This window comes from Mobula birostris, chromosome 5 (assembly GCF_030028105.1).
Source record: "Mobula birostris isolate sMobBir1 chromosome 5, sMobBir1.hap1, whole genome shotgun sequence".
Classification (NCBI taxonomy): domain Eukaryota; kingdom Metazoa; phylum Chordata; class Chondrichthyes; order Myliobatiformes; family Myliobatidae; genus Mobula; species Mobula birostris.
The window spans coordinates 111921066-111943529 of NC_092374.1; positions in this window are offsets into that span (position 1 = coordinate 111921066).

The following is a 22464-nucleotide window of genomic DNA, read 5'->3' on the forward strand; positions in this document are numbered from 1 at the left end:
AGATAAACCTGGTGAGAAAGACACCACACAGATAAACCAGGTGACACTGACACCACAGAGATAAACCAGGTGAGACAGACACCACACAGATAAACCAGGTGAGACAGGCACCACTCAGATAAACCAGGTGAGACAGGCACCACTCAGATAAACCAGGTCGGGCAGGAACCACACAGATAAACCCGGTGAGATAGGCACCACACAGATAAACCAGATGAGACAGGCACCACACAGATAAAACAAGTAGGACAGGCACCACACAGATAAACCAGGTGAAGCAGTTGGGGCAGACTCCACACAGATAAGCCACGTGAGACAGGCACCACACAGATAAACCAGGTGAAGTAGTTGAGACAGGCACCACACAGATAAACCAGGTGAAGTAGTTGAGAATGGCACCACACAGATAAACCAGGTGAAGCAGTTGAGAATGGCACCACACAGATAAAGCAGGTGAGACAGGCACCGCACAGATAAACCAGGTGGGACAGGCACCCACAAATAAACCAGGTGGGACAGGTACCACACAGATAAACCAGGTGATGGAGTTGGGAAAGACACCACACTATTAACCTGGTGAAGTAGTTGGGACAGACACCACACAGATAAACCTGGTGAGACAAACAACACACAGATAAACCAGGTGAGACTGACATCACAGAGATAAACCAGGTGAGACAGGCACCATACAGATAATCCAGATGGGACAGTCACCACTCAGATATACCAGGTGGGGCAGGAACCACACAGATAAACCAAGTAGGACAGGCACCACACAGATAAACCAGGTAAAGTAGTTGGGACAGACACCACACAGATAAACCAGGTGAAACAGTTGGGGCAGACAGCACACAGATTAACCAGGTGAAGTAGTTGGGACAGGCACCACACAGATAAACCAGGTGAGACTGACACCACAGAGATAAACCAGGTTCAGACAGGCACCACACAGATAATCCAGATGGGAGAGTCACCACACAGATGAACCAGATGGGACAGGCACCACACAGAAAAACCAGGTGAGACACGCAGCACACAGAGAAACCAGGTGAAATAGTTGGGACAGGCACCACATAGATAAACCAGGTGAAGTAGTTGGGACAGGCACCATACAGATAAACCAGATTATGTAGTTGGGACAGACACCACACAGATATACCAGGTGAGAGAGGCACCACTCAGATATACCAGGTGGGGCAGGAACCACACAGATAAACCAGGTGGGACAGACACCTCACAGATAAACCAGGTGAAGTAGTTGGGACAGACACCAAACAGATAAACCAGGTGAGACTGACACCACAGAGGTAAACCAGGTGAGACAGGCTCCACACAGATAAACCTGGTGAATTAGTTCGGACAGACACCACACAGATGAACCAGGTGAGATAGGCACCATACAGATAAACCAGTTGGGACAGGCACCACACAGATAATCTAGGTGAAGTTACTGGGACAGGCACCACACAGTTAAACCAGGTCAAGTAGTAGGGACAGACACCACACAGATAAACCAGGTGAAGCAGTTGGAACAGGCTCCACACAGATAAACCAGGTGAAGTAGTTGGGACAGACACCACACAGATAAACCTTGTGAGACAGACACCACACAGATAAACCAGGTGAGACTTACACCACAGAGATAAACATGGTGAGACAGACACCACACAGATAAACCAGGTGGGACAGGCACCACTCAGATATACCAGGTCGGGCAGGAACCACACAGATAAACAAGGTGGGACAGGCACCGCACAGATAAACCAGGTGAAGTAGTTGGGACAGACACCAGACAGAAAAACCAGGTTAGACAGATACCACACAGGTAAACAAGGTGGGACAGGCACCACACAGATAAACCAGGTGAAGTAGTTGGGACAGACACCACACAGATAAACCTGGTGAGAAAGACACCACACAGATAAACCAGGTGAGACTGATACCACAGATATAAACCAGGTGAGACAGACACCACACAGATAAACCAGGTGAGACAGGCACCACTCAGATATACCAGGTCGGGCAGGAACCATACAGATAAACCAGGTGAGATAGGCACCACACAGATAAGCCAGATGAGACAGGCACCACACAGTTAAACCAAGTAGGACAGTCACCACACAGATAAACCAGGTGAAGCAGTTGGGGCAGTCACCACACAGATAAACCAGGTGAAGCAGTTGGGGCAGGAACCACACAGATAAACAAGGTGGGACAGGCACCGCACAGATAAACCAGGTGAAGTAGTTGGGACAGACACCAGACAGAAAAACCAGGTGAGACAGATACCACACAGATAAACAAGGTGGGACAGGCACCACACAGATAAACCAGGTGAAGTAGTTGGGACAGACACCAGACAGAAAGATCAGGTGAGACAGATACCGCACAGATAAACAATGTGGGACAGGCACCACACAGATAAACCAGGTGAAGTAGTTGGGACAGACACCACACAGATAAACCTGGTGAGAAAGACACCACACAGATAAACCAGGTGAGACTGACATGACAGAGATAAACCAGGTGAGACAGACACCACACAGATAAACCAGGTGAGACAGGCACCACTCAGATATACCAGGTCGGGCAGGAACCACACAGATAAACCAGGTGAGATAGGCACCACACAGATAAACCAGATGAGACAGGCACCACACAGATAAACCAAGTAGGACAGGCACCACACAGATAAACCAGGTGAGACAGGCACCACACAGATAAACCAGGTGAAGTAGTTGAGACAGGCACCACACAGATAAACCAGGTGAAGTAGTTGGGACAGACACCACACAGATGAACCAGGTGAGATAGGCACCATACAGATAAACCAGATGGGACAGGCACCACACAGATAAACCAGGTGAAGTAGTTGGGACAGACACCACACAGATAAACCAGGTGAAGCAGTTGAGAATGGCACCACACAGATAAAGCAGGTGAGACAGGCACCACACAGATAAACCAGGTGGGACAGGCAGCACACAGATAAACTAGGTGAGACAGATTCCACACAGATAAACCAGGTGAGACAGACACCACACAGATAAACCAGGTGGGACAGGCACCCACAAATAAACCAGGTGGGACAGGTACCACACAGATAAACCAGGTGATGGAGTTGGGACAGACACCACACTATTAACCTGGTGAAGTAGTTGGGACAGACACCACACAGATAAACCTGGTGAGACAAACAACACACAGATAAACCAGGTGAGACTGACATCACAGAGATAAACCAGGTGAGACAGGCACCATACAGATAATCCAGATGGGACAGTCACCACTCCGATATGCCAGGTGGGGCAGGAACCACACAGATAAACCAGGTGGGACAGACACCACACAGATAAACCAAGTACGACAGGCACCACACAGATAAACCAGGTGAAGCAGTTGGGGCAGACACCACACAGATAAACCAGGTGAAACAGTTGGGGAAGACAGCACACAGATTAATCAGGTGAAGTAGTTGGGACAGGCACCACACAGATAAACCAGGTGAGACTGACACTACAGAGATAAACCAGGTTCAGACAGGCACCACACAGATAATCCAGATGGGAGAGTCACCACACAGATGAACCAGATGGGACAGGCACCACACAGAAAAACCAGGTGAGACACGCAGCACACAGATAAACCAGGTGAAGTAGTTGGAACAGGCACCACACAGATAAACCAGGTGAAGTAGTTGGGACAGGCACCATTCAGATAAACCAGATTAAGTAGTTGGGACAGACACCACACAGATATACCGGGTGAGAGTGGCACCACTCAGATATACCAGGTGGGGCAGGAACCACAGAGATAAACCAGGTGGGACAGACACCACACAGATAAACCAGGTGAAGTAGTTGGGACAGACACCAAACAGATAAACCAGGTGAGACTGACACCACAGAGGTAAACCAGGTGAGACAGGCTCCACACAGATAATCCAGGTGAATTAGTTGGGACAGACACCACACAGATGAACCAGGTGAGATAGGCACCATACAGATAAACCAGCTAGGACAGGCACCACACAGATAATCTCGGTGAAGTTACTGGGACAGGCACCACACAGTTAAACCAGGTCAAGTAGTTGGGACAGACACCACACAGATAAACCAGGTGAAGCAGTTGGAACAGGCTCCACACAGATAAACCAGGTGAAGTAGTTGGGACAGACACCAGACAGAAAAACCAGGTGAGACAGATACCACACAGATAAACAAGGTGGGACAGGCACCACACAGATAAACCAGGTGAAGTAGTTGGGACAGACACCACAAATATAAACCTGGTGAGAAAGACACCACACAGATAAACCAGGTGAGTCTGACACCACAGAGATAAACCAGGTGAGACAGACACCACACAGGTAAACCAGGTGAGACAGGAACCACTCAGATATACCAGGTTGGGAAGGAACCACACAGATAAACCAGGTGGGACAGACACCGCACAGATAAACCTGGTGATGTAGTTGGGACAGACACCACACAGATAAACCAGGTGAAGTTGTTGGGGCTGACACCACACTGATATACCAGGTGACATAGGCACCACACAGAAATTACCAGGTGAAGCAGTTGGGACAGACGCCACACAGATAAACCAGGTGAAGTAGTTGGGACAGGCACCACATAGATAAACCAGGTGAAGTAGTTGGGACAGGCACCACACAGATAAACCAGGTGAGACAGACACCACACAGATAAACCAGGTGAGACTGGCACCACAGAGATAAACCAGGTGAGACAGTCACCACACAGATAAACCAGGTGGGACAGGCACCACACAGATAAACTAGGTGAGACAGATTCCACTCAGATAAACCAGGTGAGACAGACACCACACAGATAAACCAGGTGGGACAGGCACCCACTGATAAACCAGGTGGGACAGGTACCACACAGATAAATCAGGTGATGGAGTTGGGACAGACGCCACACTATTAACCTGGTGAAGTAGCTGGGACAGACACCACACAGATTAAACAGGTGAAGTAGTTGTGACAGGCACCACACAGATAAACCAGGTGAGACTGACACCACAGAGATAAACCAGGTTCAGACAGGCACCACACAGATAATCCAGATGGGAGAGTCACCACACAGATGAACCAGATGGGACAGGCACCACACAGAAAAACCAGGTGAGACACGCAGCACACAGATAAACCAGGTGAAATAGTTGGGACAGGCACCACATAGATAAACCAGGTGAAGTAGTTGGGACAGGCACCATACAGATAAACCAGATTATGTAGTTGGGACAGACACCACACAGATATACCAGGTGAGAGAGGCACCACTCAGATATACCAGGTGGGGCAGGAACCACACAGATAAACCAGGTGGGACAGACACCTCACAGATAAACCAGGTGAAGTAGTTGGGACAGACACCAAACAGATAAACCAGGTGAGACTGACACCACAGAGGTAAACCAGGTGAGACAGGCTCCACACAGATAAACCTGGTGAATTAGTTCGGACAGACACCACACAGATGAACCAGGTGAGATAGGCACCATACAGATAAACCAGTTGGGATAGGCACCACACAGATAATCTAGGTGAAGTTACTGGGACAGGCACCACACAGTTAAACCAGGTCAAGTAGTAGGGACAGACACCACACAGATAAACCAGGTGAAGCAGTTGGAACAGGCTCCACACAGATAAACCAGGTGAAGTAGTTGGGACAGACACCACACAGATAAACCTTGTGAGACAGACACCACACAGATAAACCAGGTGAGACTTACACCACAGAGATAAACATGGTGAGACAGACACCACACAGATAAACCAGGTGGGACAGGCACCACTCAGATATACCAGGTCGGGCAGGAACCACACAGATAAACAAGGTGGGACAGGCACCGCACAGATAAACCAGGTGAAGTAGTTGGGACAGACACCAGACAGAAAAACCAGGTTAGACAGATACCACACAGGTAAACAAGGTGGGACAGGCACCACACAGATAAACCAGGTGAAGTAGTTGGGACAGACACCACACAGATAAACCTGGTGAGAAAGACACCACACAGATAAACCAGGTGAGACTGATACCACAGATATAAACCAGGTGAGACAGACACCACACAGATAAACCAGGTGAGACAGGCACCACTTAGATATACCAGGTCGGGCAGGAACCATACAGATAAACCAGGTGAGATAGGCACCACACAGATAAGCCAGATGAGACAGGCACCACACAGTTAAACCAAGTAGGACAGTCACCACACAGATAAACCAGGTGAAGCAGTTGGGGCAGACACCACACAGATAAACCAGGTGAAACAGTTGGGGCAGACAGCACACAGATTAACCAGGTGAAGTAGTGGGACAGGCACCATACAGATAAACCAGATTAAGTAGTTGGGACAGACACCACACAGATATACCAGGTGAGAGAGGCACCACTCAGATATACCAGGTCAGGCAGGAACCACACAGTTAAACCAGGTGGGACAGACACCACACAGATAAACCAGGTGAAGTAGTTGGGACAGATACCAAACAGATAAACCAGGTGAGACTGACACCACAGAGGTAAACCAGGTGAGACATTCTCCACACAGATAAACCAGGTGAATTAGTTCGGACAGACACCACACAGATGAACCAGGTGAGATAGGCACCATACAGATAAACCAGCTGGGACAGGCACCACACAGATAATCTAGGTGAAGTTACTGGGACAGGCACCACACAGTTAAACCAGGTCAAGTAGTTGGGACAGACACCACTCAGATAAACCAGGTGAAGCAGTTGGAACAGGCTCCACACAGATAAACCAGGTGAAGTAGTTGGGACAGATACCAAACAGATAAACCAGGTGAGACTGACACCACAGAGGTAAACCAGGTGAGACATTCTCCACACAGATAAACCTTGTAAGACAGACACCACACAGATAAACCAGGTGAGACTTACACCACAGAGATAAACATGGTGAGACAGACACCACACAGATAAACCAGGTGGGACAGGCACCACTCAGATATACCAGGTCGGGCAGGAACCACACAGATAAACAAGGTGGGACAGGCACCGCACAGATAAACCAGGTGAAGTAGTTGGGACAGACACCAGACAGAAAAACCAGGTGAGACAGATACCACACAGATAAACAAGGTGGGACAGGCACCACACAGATAAACCAGGTGAAGTAGTTGGGACAGACACCAGACAGAAAGATCAGGTGAGACAGATACCACACAGATAAACAATGTGGGACAGGCACCACACAGATAAACCAGGTGAAGTAGTTGGGACAGACACCACACAGATAAACCTGGTGAGAAAGACACCACACAGATAAACCAGGTGAGACTGACATGACAGAGATAAACCAGGTGAGACAGACACCACACAGATAAACCAGGTGAGACAGGCACCACTCAGATATACCAGGTCGGGCAGGAACCACACAGATAAACCAGGTGAGATAGGCACCACACAGATAAACCAGATGAGACAGGCACCACACAGATAAACCAAGTAGGACAGGCACCACACAGATAAACCAGGTGAGACAGGCACCACACAGATAAACCAGGTGAAGTAGTTGAGACAGGCACCACACAGATAAACCAGGTGAAGTAGTTGGGACAGACACCACACAGATGAACCAGGTGAGATAGGCACCATACAGATAAACCAGATGGGACAGGCACCACACAGATAAACCAGGTGAAGTAGTTGGGACAGACACCACACAGATAAACCAGGTGAAGCAGTTGAGAATGGCACCACACAGATAAAGCAGGTGAGACAGGCACCACACAGATAAACCAGGTGGGACAGGCAGCACACAGATAAACTAGGTGAGACAGATTCCACACAGATAAACCAGGTGAGACAGACACCACACAGATAAACCAGGTGGGACAGGCACCCACAAATAAACCAGGTGGGACAGGTACCACACAGATAAACCAGGTGATGGAGTTGGGACAGACACCACACTATTAACCTGGTGAAGTAGTTGGGACAGACACCACACAGATAAACCTGGTGAGACAAACAACACACAGATAAACCAGGTGAGACTGACATCACAGAGATAAACCAGGTGAGACAGGCACCATACAGATAATCCAGATGGGACAGTCACCACTCCGATATGCCAGGTGGGGCAGGAACCACACAGATAAACCAGGTGGGACAGACACCACACAGATAAACCAAGTACGACAGGCACCACACAGATAAACCAGGTGAAGCAGTTGGGGCAGACACCACACAGATAAACCAGGTGAAACAGTTGGGGAAGACAGCACACAGATTAATCAGGTGAAGTAGTTGGGACAGGCACCACACAGATAAACTAGGTGAGACTGACACTACAGAGATAAACCAGGTTCAGACAGGCACCACACAGATAATCCAGATGGGAGAGTCACCACACAGATGAACCAGATGGGACAGGCACCACACAGAAAAACCAGGTGAGACACGCAGCACACAGATAAACCAGGTGAAGTAGTTGGAACAGGCACCACACAGATAAACCAGGTGAAGTAGTTGGGACAGGCACCATTCAGATAAACCAGATTAAGTAGTTGGGACAGACACCACACAGATATACCGGGTGAGAGTGGCACCACTCAGATATACCAGGTGGGGCAGGAACCACAGAGATAAACCAGGTGGGACAGACACCACACAGATAAACCAGGTGAAGTAGTTGGGACAGACACCAAACAGATAAACCAGGTGAGACTGACACCACAGAGGTAAACCAGGTGAGACAGGCTCCACACAGATAATCCAGGTGAATTAGTTGGGACAGACACCACACAGATGAACCAGGTGAGATAGGCACCATACAGATAAACCAGCTAGGACAGGCACCACACAGATAATCTCGGTGAAGTTACTGGGACAGGCACCACACAGTTAAACCAGGTCAAGTAGTTGGGACAGACACCACACAGATAAACCAGGTGAAGCAGTTGGAACAGGCTCCACACAGATAAACCAGGTGAAGTAGTTGGGACAGACACCAGACAGAAAAACCAGGTGAGACAGATACCACACAGATAAACAAGGTGGGACAGGCACCACACAGATAAACCAGGTGAAGTAGTTGGGACAGACACCACAAATATAAACCTGGTGAGAAAGACACCACACAGATAAACCAGGTGAGACTGACACCACAGAGATAAACCAGGTGAGACAGACACCACACAGGTAAACCAGGTGAGACAGGAACCACTCAGATATACCAGGTTGGGTAGGAACCACACAGATAAACCAGGTGGGACAGACACCGCACAGATAAACCTGGTGATGTAGTTGGGACAGACACCACACAGATAAACCAGGTGAAGTTGTTGGGGCTGACACCACACTGATATACCAGGTGACATAGGCACCACACAGAAATTACCAGGTGAAGCAGTTGGGACAGACGCCACACAGATAAACCAGGTGAAGTAGTTGGGACAGGCACCACATAGATAAACCAGGTGAAGTAGTTGGGACAGGCACCACACAGATAAACCAGGTGAGACAGACACCACACAGATAAACCAGGTGAGACTGGCACCACAGAGATAAACCAGGTGAGACAGTCACCACACAGATAAACCAGGTGGGACAGGCACCACACAGATAAACTAGGTGAGACAGATTCCACTCAGATAAACCAGGTGAGACAGACACCACACAGATAAACCAGGTGGGACAGGCACCCTCTGATAAACCAGGTGGGACAGGTACCACACAGATAAATCAGGTGATGGAGTTGGGACAGACGCCACACTATTAACCTGGTGAAGTAGCTGGGACAGACACCACACAGATTAAACAGGTGAAGTAGTTGTGACAGGCACCACACAGATAAACCAGGTGAGACTGACACCACAGAGATAAACCAGGTTCAGACAGGCACCACACAGATAATCCAGATGGGACAGTCACCACACAGATGAACCAGATGGGACAGGCACCACACAGATAAACCAGGTGAAGTAGTTGGGACAGGCACCACACAGATAAACCAGGTGAAGTAGTTGGGACAGACACCACACAGATATACCAGGTGAGACAGACACCACTCAGATATACCAGGTGGGGCAGGAACCACACAGATAAACCAGGTGGGACAGTCACCACACAGATAAACCAGGTGAAGTAGTTGGGACAGACAACACAGATAAAGCAGGTGAGACAGGCACCACACAGATAAACCAGGTGGGACAGGCAGCACACAGATAAACTAGGTGAGACAGATTCCACACAGATAAACCAGGTGAGACAGACACCACACAGATAAACCTGGTGGAACAGGCACCCACAAATAAACCAGGTGGGACAGGTACCACACAGATAAACCAGGTGATGGAGTTGGGACAGACACCACACTATTAACCTGGTGAAGTAGTTGGGACAGACACCACACAGATAAACCTGGTGGGACAAACAACACACAGATAAACCAGGTGAGACTGACATCACAGAGATATACCAGGTGAGACAGGCACCATACAGATAATCCAGATGGGACAGTCACCACTCAGATATACCAGGTGGGGCAGGAACCACACAGATAAACCAGGTGGGACAGGCACCGCACAGATAAACCAGGTGAAGTAGTTGGGACAGGCACCACACAGATAATCCAGATGGGAGAGTCACCACACAGATGAACCAGATGGGACAGGCACCACACAGAAAATCCAGGTGAGACACGCAGCACACAGATAAACCAGGTGAAATAGTTGGGACAGGCACCACATAGATAAACCAGGTGAAGTAGTTGGGACAGGCACCATACAGATAAACCAGATTATGTAGTTGGGACAGACACCACACAGATATACCAGGTGAGAGAGGCACCACTCAGATATACCAGGTGGGGCAGGAACCACACAGATAAACCAGGTGGGACAGACACCTCACAGATAAACCAGGTGAAGTAGTTGGGACAGACACCAAACAGATAAACCATGTGAGACTGACACCACAGAGGTAAACCAGGTGAGACAGGCTCCACACAGATAAACCTGGTGAATTAGTTCGGACAGACACCACACAGATGAACCAGGTGAGATAGGCACCATACAGATAAACCAGTTGGGATAGGCACCACACAGATAATCTAGGTGAAGTTACTGGGACAGGCACCACACAGTTAAACCAGGTCAAGTAGTAGGGACAGACACCACACAGATAAACCAGGTGAAGCAGTTGGAACAGGCTCCACACAGATAAACCAGGTGAAGTAGTTGGGACAGACACCACACAGATAAACCTTGTGAGACAGACACCACACAGATAAACCAGGTGAGACTTACACCACAGAGATAAACATGGTGAGACAGACACCACACAGATAAACCAGGTGGGACAGGCACCACTCAGATATACCAGGTCGGGCAGGAACCACACAGATAAACAAGGTGGGACAGGCACCGCACAGATAAACCAGGTGAAGTAGTTGGGACAGACACCAGACAGAAAAACCAGGTTAGACAGATACCACACAGGTAAACAAGGTGGGACAGGCACCACACAGATAAACCAGGTGAAGTAGTTGGGACAGACACCACACAGATAAACCTGGTGAGAAAGACACCACACAGATAAACCAGGTGAGACTGATACCACAGATATAAACCAGGTGAGACAGACACCACACAGATAAACCAGGTGAGACAGGCACCACTCAGATATACCAGGTCGGGCAGGAACCATACAGATAAACCAGGTGAGATAGGCACCACACAGATAAGCCAGATGAGACAGGCACAACACAGTTAAACCAAGTAGGACAGTCACCACACAGATAAACCAGGTGAAGCAGTTGGGGCAGACACCACACAGATAAACCAGGTGAAACAGTTGGGGCAGACAGCACACAGATTAACCAGGTGAAGTAGTGGGACAGGCACCATACAGATAAACCAGATTAAGTAGTTGGGACAGACACCACACAGATATACCAGGTGAGAGAGGCACCACTCAGATATACCAGGTCAGGCAGGAACCACACAGTTAAACCAGGTGGGACAGACACCACACAGATAAACCAGGTGAAGTAGTTGGGACAGATACCAAACAGATAAACCAGGTGAGACTGACACCACAGAGGTAAACCAGGTGAGACATTCTCCACACAGATAAACCAGGTGAATTAGTTCGGACAGACACCACACAGATGAACCAGGTGAGATAGGCACCATACAGATAAACCAGCTGGGACAGGCACCACACAGATAATCTAGGTGAAGTTACTGGGACAGGCACATCACAGTTAAACCAGGTCAAGTAGTTGGGACAGACACCACTCAGATAAACCAGGTGAAGCAGTTGGAACAGGCTCCACACAGATAAACCAGGTGAAGTAGTTGGGACAGATACCAAACAGATAAACCAGGTGAGACTGACACCACAGAGGTAAACCAGGTGAGACATTCTCCACACAGATAAACCTTGTAAGACAGACACCACACAGATAAACCAGGTGAGACTTACACCACAGAGATAAACATGGTGAGACAGACACCACACAGATAAACCAGGTGGGACAGGCACCACTCAGATATACCAGGTCGGGCAGGAACCACACAGATAAACAAGGTGGGACAGGCACCGCACAGATAAACCAGGTGAAGTAGTTGGGACAGACACCAGACAGAAAAACCAGGTGAGACAGATACCACACAGATAAACAAGGTGGGACAGGCACCACACAGATAAACCAGGTGAAGTAGTTGGGACAGACACCAGACAGAAAGATCAGGTGAGACAGATACCACACAGATAAACAATGTGGGACAGGCACCACACAGATAAACCAGGTGAAGTAGTTGGGACAGACACCACACAGATAAACCTGGTGAGAAAGACACCACACAGATAAACCAGGTGAGACTGACATGACAGAGATAAACCAGGTGAGACAGACACCACACAGATAAACCAGGTGAGACAGGCACCACTCAGATATACCAGGTCGGGCAGGAACCACACAGATAAACCAGGTGAGATAGGCACCACACAGATAAACCAGATGAGACAGGCACCACACAGATAAACCAAGTAGGACAGGCACCACACAGATAAACCAGGTGAGACAGGCACCACACAGATAAACCAGGTGAAGTAGTTGAGACAGGCACCACACAGATAAACCAGGTGAAGTAGTTGGGACAGACACCACACAGATGAACCAGGTGAGATAGGCACCATACAGATAAACCAGATGGGACAGGCACCACACAGATAAACCAGGTGAAGAAGTTGGGACAGACACCACACAGATAAACCAGGTGAAGCAGTTGAGAATGGCACCACACAGATAAAGCAGGTGAGACAGGCACCACACAGATAAACCAGGTGGGACAGGCAGCACACAGATAAACTAGGTGAGACAGATTCCACACAGATAAACCAGGTGAGACAGACACCACACAGATAAACCAGGTGGGACAGGCACCCACAAATAAACCAGGTGGGACAGGTACCACACAGATAAACCAGGTGATGGAGTTGGGACAGACACCACACTATTAACCTGGTGAAGTAGTTGGGACAGACACCACACAGATAAACCTGGTGAGACAAACAACACACAGATAAACCAGGTGAGACTGACATCACAGAGATAAACCAGGTGAGACAGGCACCATACAGATAATCCAGATGGGACAGTCACCACTCCGATATGCCAGGTGGGGCAGGAACCACACAGATAAACCAGGTGGGACAGACACCACACAGATAAACCAAGTACGACAGGCACCACACAGATAAACCAGGTGAAGCAGTTGGGGCAGACACCACACAGATAAAAAAGGTGAAACAGTTGGGGAAGACAGCACACAGATTAATCAGGTGAAGTAGTTGGGACAGGCACCACACAGATAAACCAGGTGAGACTGACACTACAGAGATAAACCAGGTTCAGACAGGCACCACACAGATAATCCAGATGGGAGAGTCACCACACAGATGAACCAGATGGGACAGGCACCACACAGAAAAACCAGGTGAGACACGCAGCACACAGATAAACCAGGTGAAGTAGTTGGGACAGGCACCACACAGATAAACCAGGTGAAGTAGTTGGGACAGGCACCATTCAGATAAACCAGATTAAGTAGTTGGGACAGACACCACACAGATATACCGGGTGAGAGTGGCACCACTCAGATATACCAGGTGGGGCAGGAACCACAGAGATAAACCAGGTGGGACAGACACCACACAGATAAACCAGGTGAAGTAGTTGGGACAGACACCAAACAGATAAACCAGGTGAGACTGACACCACAGAGGTAAACCAGGTGAGACAGGCTCCACACAGATAATCCAGGTGAATTAGTTGGGACAGACACCACACAGATGAACCAGGTGAGATAGGCACCACACAGATAAACCAGCTAGGACAGGCACCACACAGATAATCTCGGTGAAGTTACTGGGACAGGCACCACACAGTTAAACCAGGTCAAGTAGTTGGGACAGACACCACACAGATAAACCAGGTGAAGCAGTTGGAACAGGCTCCACACAGATAAACCAGGTGAAGTAGTTGGGACAGACACCAGACAGAAAAACCAGGTGAGACATATACCACACAGATAAACAAGGTGGGACAGGCACCACACAGATAAACCAGGTGAAGTAGTTGGGACAGACACCACAAATATAAACCTGGTGAGAAAGACACCACACAGATAAACCAGGTGAGACTGACACCACAGAGATAAACCAGGTGAGACAGACACCACACAGGTAAACCAGGTGAGACAGGAACCACTCAGATATACCAGGTTGGGTAGGAACCACACAGATAAACCAGGTGGGACAGACACCGCACAGATAAACCTGGTGATGTAGTTGGGACAGACACCACACAGATAAACCAGGTGAAGTTGTTGGGGCTGACACCACACTGATATACCAGGTGACATAGGCACCACACAGAAATTACCAGGTGAAGCAGTTGGGACAGACGCCACACAGATAAACCAGGTGAAGTAGTTGGGACAGGCACCACATAGATAAAGCAGGTGAAGTAGTTGGGACAGGCACCACACAGATAAACCAGGTGAGACAGACACCACACAGATAAACCAGGTGAGACTGGCACCACAGAGATAAACCAGGTGAGACAGACACCACACAGATAAACCAGGTGGGACAGGCACCACACAGATAAACTAGGTGAGACAGATTCCACTCAGATAAACCAGGTGAGACAGACACCACACAGATAAACCAGGTGGGACAGGCACCCACTGATAAACCAGGTGGGACAGGTACCACACAGATAAATCAGGTGATGGAGTTGGGACAGACGCCACACTATTAACCTGGTGAAGTAGTTGGGACAGACACCACACAGATTAAACAGGTGAAGTAGTTGTGACAGGCACCACACAGATAAACCAGGTGAGACTGACACCACAGAGATAAACCAGGTTCAGACAGGCACCACACAGATAATCCAGATGGGACAGTCACCACACAGATGAACCAGATGGGACAGGCACCACACAGATAAACCAGGTGAAGTAGTTGGGACAGGCACCACACAGATAAACCAGGTGAAGTAGTTGGGACAGACACCACACAGATATACCAGGTGAGACAGACACCACTCAGATATACCAGGTGGGGCAGGAACCACACAGATAAACCAGGTGGGACAGTCACCACACAGATAAACCAGGTGAAGTAGTTGGGACAGACAACACAGATAAAGCAGGTGAGACAGGCACCACACAGATAAACCAGGTGGGACAGGCAGCACACAGATAAACTAGGTGAGACAGATTCCACACAGATAAACCAGGTGAGACAGACACCACACAGATAAACCTGGTGGAACAGGCACCCACAAATAAACCAGGTGGGACAGGTACCACACAGATAAACCAGGTGATGGAGTTGGGACAGACACCACACTATTAACCTGGTGAAGTAGTTGGGACAGACACCACACAGATAAACCTGGTGAGACAAACAACACACAGATAAACCAGGTGAGACTGACATCACAGAGATATACCAGGTGAGACAGGCACCATACAGATAATCCAGATGGGACAGTCACCACTCAGATATACCAGGTGGGGCAGGAACCACACAGATAAACCAGGTGGGACAGGCACCGCACAGATAAACCAGGTGAAGTAGTTGGGACAGGCACCACACAGATAATCCAGATGGGAGAGTCACCACACAGATGAACCAGATGGGACAGGCACCACACAGAAAAAACAGGTGAGACACGCAGCACACAGTTAAACCAGGTCAAGTAGTTGGGACAGACACCACACAGATAAACCAGGTGAAGCAGTTGGAACAGGCTCCACACAGATAAACCAGGTGAAGTAGTTGGGACAGACACCACACAGATAAACCTGGTGAGACAGACACCACACAGATAAACCAACTGAGACTTACACCACAGAGATAAACATGGTGAGACAGACACCACACAGATAAACCAGGTGGGACAGGCACCACTCAGATATACCAGGTCGGGCAGGAACCACAGAGATAAACAAGGTGGGACAGGCACCGCACACATAAACCAGGTGAAGTAGTTGGGACAGACACCAGACAGAAAAACCAGGTGAGACAGATACCACACAGATAAACAAGGTGGGACAGGCACCACACAGATAAACCAGGTGAAGTAGTTGGGACAGACACCACAAATATAAACCTGGTGAGAAAGACACCACACAGATAAACCAGGTGAGACTGACACCACACAGTTAAACCAAGTAGGACAGTCACCACACAGATAAACCAGGTGAAGCAGTTGGGGCAGACACCACACAGATAAACCAGGTGAAACAGTTGGGGCAGACAGCACACAGATTAACCAGGTGAAGTAGTTGGGACAGGCACCACACAGATAAACCAGGTGAGACTGACACCACAGAGATAAACCAGGTTCAGACAGGCACCACACAGATAATCCAGATGGGAGAGTCACCACACAGATGAACCAGATGGGACAGGCACCACACAGAAAAACCAGGTGAGACACGCAGCACACAGATAAACCAGGTGAAGTAGTTGGGACAGGCAACACACAGATAAACCAGGTGAAGTAGTTGGGACAGGCACCATACAGATAAGGACAGACACCACAAATATAAACCTGGTGAGAAAGACACCACACAGATAAACCAGGTGAGACTGACACCACACAGTTAAACCAAGTAGGACAGTCACCACACAGATAAACCAGGTGAAGCAGTTGGGGCAGACACAACACAGATAAACCAGGTGAAACAGTTGGGGCAGATAGCACACAGATTAACCAGGTGAAGTAGTTGGGACAGGCACCACACAGATAAACCAGGTGAGACTGACACCACAGAGATAAACCAGGTTCAGACAGGCACCACACAGATAATCCAGATGGGAGAGTCACCACACAGATGAACCAGATGGGACAGGCACCACACAGAAAAACCAGGTGAGACACGCAGCACACAGATAAACCAGGTGAAGTAGTTGGGACAGGCAACACACAGATAAACCAGGTGAAGTAGTTGGGACAGGCACCATACAGATAAGGACAGACACCACACAGATATACCAGGTGAGAGAGGCACCACTCAGATATACCAGGTGGGGCAGGAACCACACAATTAAACCAGGTGGGACAGACACCACACAGATAAACCAGATGAAGTAGTTGGGACAGACACCAAACAGATAAACCAGGTGAGACTGACACCACAGAGGTAAACCAGGTGAGACAGGCTCCACACAGATAAACCACGTGAATTAGTTCGGACAGACACCACACAGATGAACCAGCTGAGATAGGCACCATACAGATAAACCAGCTGGAACAGGCACCACACAGATAATCTAGGTGAAGTTACTGGGACAGGCACCACACAGTTAAACCAGGTCAAGTAGTTGGGACAGACACCACACAGATAAACCAGGTGAAGCAGTTGGAACAGGCTCCACACAGATAAACCAGGTGAAGTAGTTGGGACAGACACCACACATATAAACCTTGTAAGACAGACACCACACAGATAAACCAGGTGAGACTTACAACACAGAGATAAACATGGTGAGACAGACACCACACAGATAAACCAGGTGGGACAGGCACCACTCAGATATACCAGGTCGGGCAGGAACCACACAGATAAACAAGGTGGGACAGGCACCACACATATAAACCAGGTGAAGTAGTTGGGACAGACACCAGACAGAAAAACCAGGTGAGTCAGATACCTCATAGATAAACAAGGTGGGACAGGCACCACACAGATAAACCAGGTGAAGTAGTTGGGACAGACACCAGACAGAAAGACCAGGTGAGACAGATACCACACAGATAAACAATGTGGGACAGGCACCACACAGATAAACCAGGTGAAGTAGTTGGGACAGACACCACACAGATAAACCTGGTGAGAAAGACACCACACAGATAAACCAGGTGAGACTGACATGACAGAGATAAACCAGGTGAGACAGACACCACACAGATAAACCAGGTGAGACAGGCACCACTCAGATATACCAGGTCGGGCAGGAACCACACAGATAAACCAGGTGAGATAGGCACCACACAGATAAACCAGATGAGACAGGCACCACACAGATAAACCAAGTAGGACAGGCACCACACAGATAAACCAGGTGTGACAGGCACCACACAGATAAACCAGGTGAAGTAGTTGAGACAGGCACCACACATTTAAACCAGGTGAAGTAGTTGGGACAGACACCACACAGATGAACCAGGTGAGATAGGCACCATACAGATAAACCAGATGGGACACGCACCACACAGATAAACCAGGTGAAGTAGTTCGGACAGACACCACACAGATAAACCAGGTGAAGCAGTTGAGAATGGCACCACACAGATAAAGCAGGTGAGACAGGCACCACACAGATAAACCAGGTGAGACAGGCAGCACATAGATAAACTAGGTGAGACAGATTCCACACAGATAAACCAGGTGAGACAGACACCACACAGATAAACCAGGTGGGACAGGCACCCACAAATAAACCAGGTGGGACAGGTACCACACAGATAAACCAGGTGATGGAGTTGGGACAGACACCACACTATTAACCTGGTGAATTAGTTGGGACAGACACCACACAGATAAACCTGGTGAGACAAACAACACACAGATAAACCAGGTGAGACTGACATCACAGAGATAAACCAGGTGAGACAGGCACCATACAGATAATCCAGACGGGACAGAGACCACTCTGATATGCCAGGTGGGGCAGGAACCACACAGATAAACCAGGTGGGACAGACACCACACAGATAAACCAAGTACGACAGGCACCACAGAGATAAACCAGGTGAAGCTGTTGGGGCAGACACCACACAGATAAACCAGGTGAAACAGTTGGGGCAGACAGCACACAGATTAACCAGGTGAAGTAGTTGGGACAGGCACCACACAGATAAACCAGGTGAGACTGACACCACAGAGATAAACCAGGTTCAGACAGGCACCACACAGATAATCCAGATGGGAGAGTCACCACACAGATGAACCAGATGGGACAGGCACCACACAGAAAAACCAGGTGAGACACGCAGCACACAGATAAACCAGGTGAAGTAGTTGGGACAGGCACCACACAGATAAACCAGGTGAAGTAGTTGGGACAGGCACCATTCAGATAAACCAGATTAAGTAGTTGGGACAGACACCACACAGATATACCGGGTGAGAGAGGCACCACTCAGATATACCAGGTGGGGCAGAAACCACACAGATAAACCAGGTGGGACAGACACCACACAGATAAACCAGGTGAAGTAGTTGGGACAGACACCAAACAGATAAACCAGGTGAGACTGACACCACAGAGGTAAACCAGGTGAGACAGTCTCCACACAGATAATCCAGGTGAATTAGTTGGGACAGACACCACACAGATGAACCAGGTGAGATAGGCACCATACAGATAAACCAGCTGGGACAGGCACCACACAGATAATCTAGGTGAAGTTACTGGGACAGGCACCACACAGTTAAACCAGGTCAAGTAGTTGGGACAGACACCACACAGATAAACCAGGTGAAGCAGTTGGAACAGGCTCCACACAGATAAACCAGGTGAAGTAGTTGGGACAGATACCAAACAGATAAACCAGGTGAGACTGACACCACAGAGGTAAACCAGGTGAGACATTCTCCACACAGATAAACCTTGTAAGACAGACACCACACAGATAAACCAGGTGAGACTTACACCACAGAGATAAACATGGTGAGACAGACACCACACAGATAAACCAGGTGGGACAGGCACCACTCAGATATACCAGGTCGGGCAGGAACCACACAGATAAACAAGGTGGGACAGGCACCGCACAGATAAACCAGGTGAAGTAGTTGGGACAGGCACCATACAGATAAGGACAGACACCACACAGATATACCAGGTGAGAGAGGCACCACTCAGATATACCAGGTGGGGCAGGAACCACACAGTTAAACCAGGTGGGACAGACACCACACAGATAAACCAGATGAAGTAGTTGGGACAGACACCACACAGATAAACCAGGTGAGACTGACAACACAGAGATAAACCAGGTTCAGACAGGCACCACACAGATAATCCAGATGGGAGAGTCACCACACAGATGAACCAGATGGGACAGGCACCACACAGAAAAACCAGGTGAGACACGCAGCACACAGATAAACCAGGTGAAGTAGTTGGGACAGGCACCACACAGATAAACCAGGTGAAGTAGTTGGGACAGGCACCATTCAGATAAACCAGATTAAGTAGTTGGGACAGACACCACACAGATATACCGGGTGAGAGAGGCACCACTCAGATATACCAGGTGGGGCAGAAACCACACAGATAAACCAGGTGGGACAGACACCACACAGATAAACCAGGTGAAGTAGTTGGGACAGACACCAAACAGATAAACCAGGTGAGACTGACACCACAGAGGTAAACCAGGTGAGACAGTCTCCACACAGATAATCCAGGTGAATTAGTTGGGACAGACACCACACAGATGAACCAGGTGAGATAGGCACCATACAGATAAACCAGCTGGGACAGGCACCACACAGATAATCTAGGTGAAGTTACTGGGACAGGCACCACACAGTTAAACCAGGTCAAGTAGTTGGGACAGACACCACACAGATAAACCAGGTGAAGCAGTTGGAACAGGCTCCACACAGATAAACCAGGTGAAGTAGTTGGGACAGATACGAAACAGATAAACCAGGTGAGACTGACACCACAGAGGTAAACCAGGTGAGACATTCTCCACACAGATAAACCTTGTAAGACAGACACCACACAGATAAACCAGGTGAGACTTACACCACAGAGATAAACATGGTGAGACAGACACCACACAGATAAACCAGGTGGGACAGGCACCACTCAGATATACCAGGTCGGGCAGGAACCACACAGATAAACAAGGTGGGACAGGCACCGCACAGATAAACCAGGTGAAGTAGTTGGGACAGGCACCATACAGATAAGGACAGACACCACACAGATATACCAGGTGAGAGAGGCACCACTCAGATATACCAGGTGGGGCAGGAACCACACAGTTAAACCAGGTGGGACAGACACCACACAGATAAACCAGATGAAGTAGTTGGGACAGACACCAAACAGATAAACCAGGTGAGACTGACACCACAGAGGTAAACCAGGTGAGACAGGCTCCACACAGATAAACCAGGTGAATTAGTTCGGACAGACACCACACAGATGAACCAGCTGAGATAGGCACCATACAGATAAACCAGCTGGAACAGGCACCACACAGATAATCTAGGTGAAGTTACTGGGACAGGCACCACACAGTTAAACCAGGTCAAGTAGTTGGGACAGACACCACACAGATAAACCAGGTGAAGCAGTTGGAACAGGCTCCACACAGATAAACCAGGTGAAGTAGTTGGGACAGACACCACACATATAAACCTTGTAAGACAGACACCACACAGATAAACCAGGTGAGACTTACAACACAGAGATAAACATGGTGAGACAGACACCACACAGATAAACTAGGTGGGACAGGCACCACTCAGATATACCAGGTCGGGCAGGAACCACACAGATAAACAAGGTGGGACAGGCACCACACATATAAACCAGGTGAAGTAGTTGGGACAGACACCAGACAGAAAAACCAGGTGAGACAGATACCTCACAGATAAACAAGGTGGGACAGGCACCACACAGATAAACCAGGTGAAATAGTTGGGACAGACACCAGACAGAAAGACCAGGTGAGACAGATACCACACAGATAAACAATGTGGGACAGGCACCACACAGATAAACCAGGTGAAGTAGTTGGGACAGACACCACACAGATAAACCTGGTGAGAAAGACACCACACAGATAAACCAGGTGAGACTGACATGACAGAGATAAACCAGGTGAGACAGACACCACACAG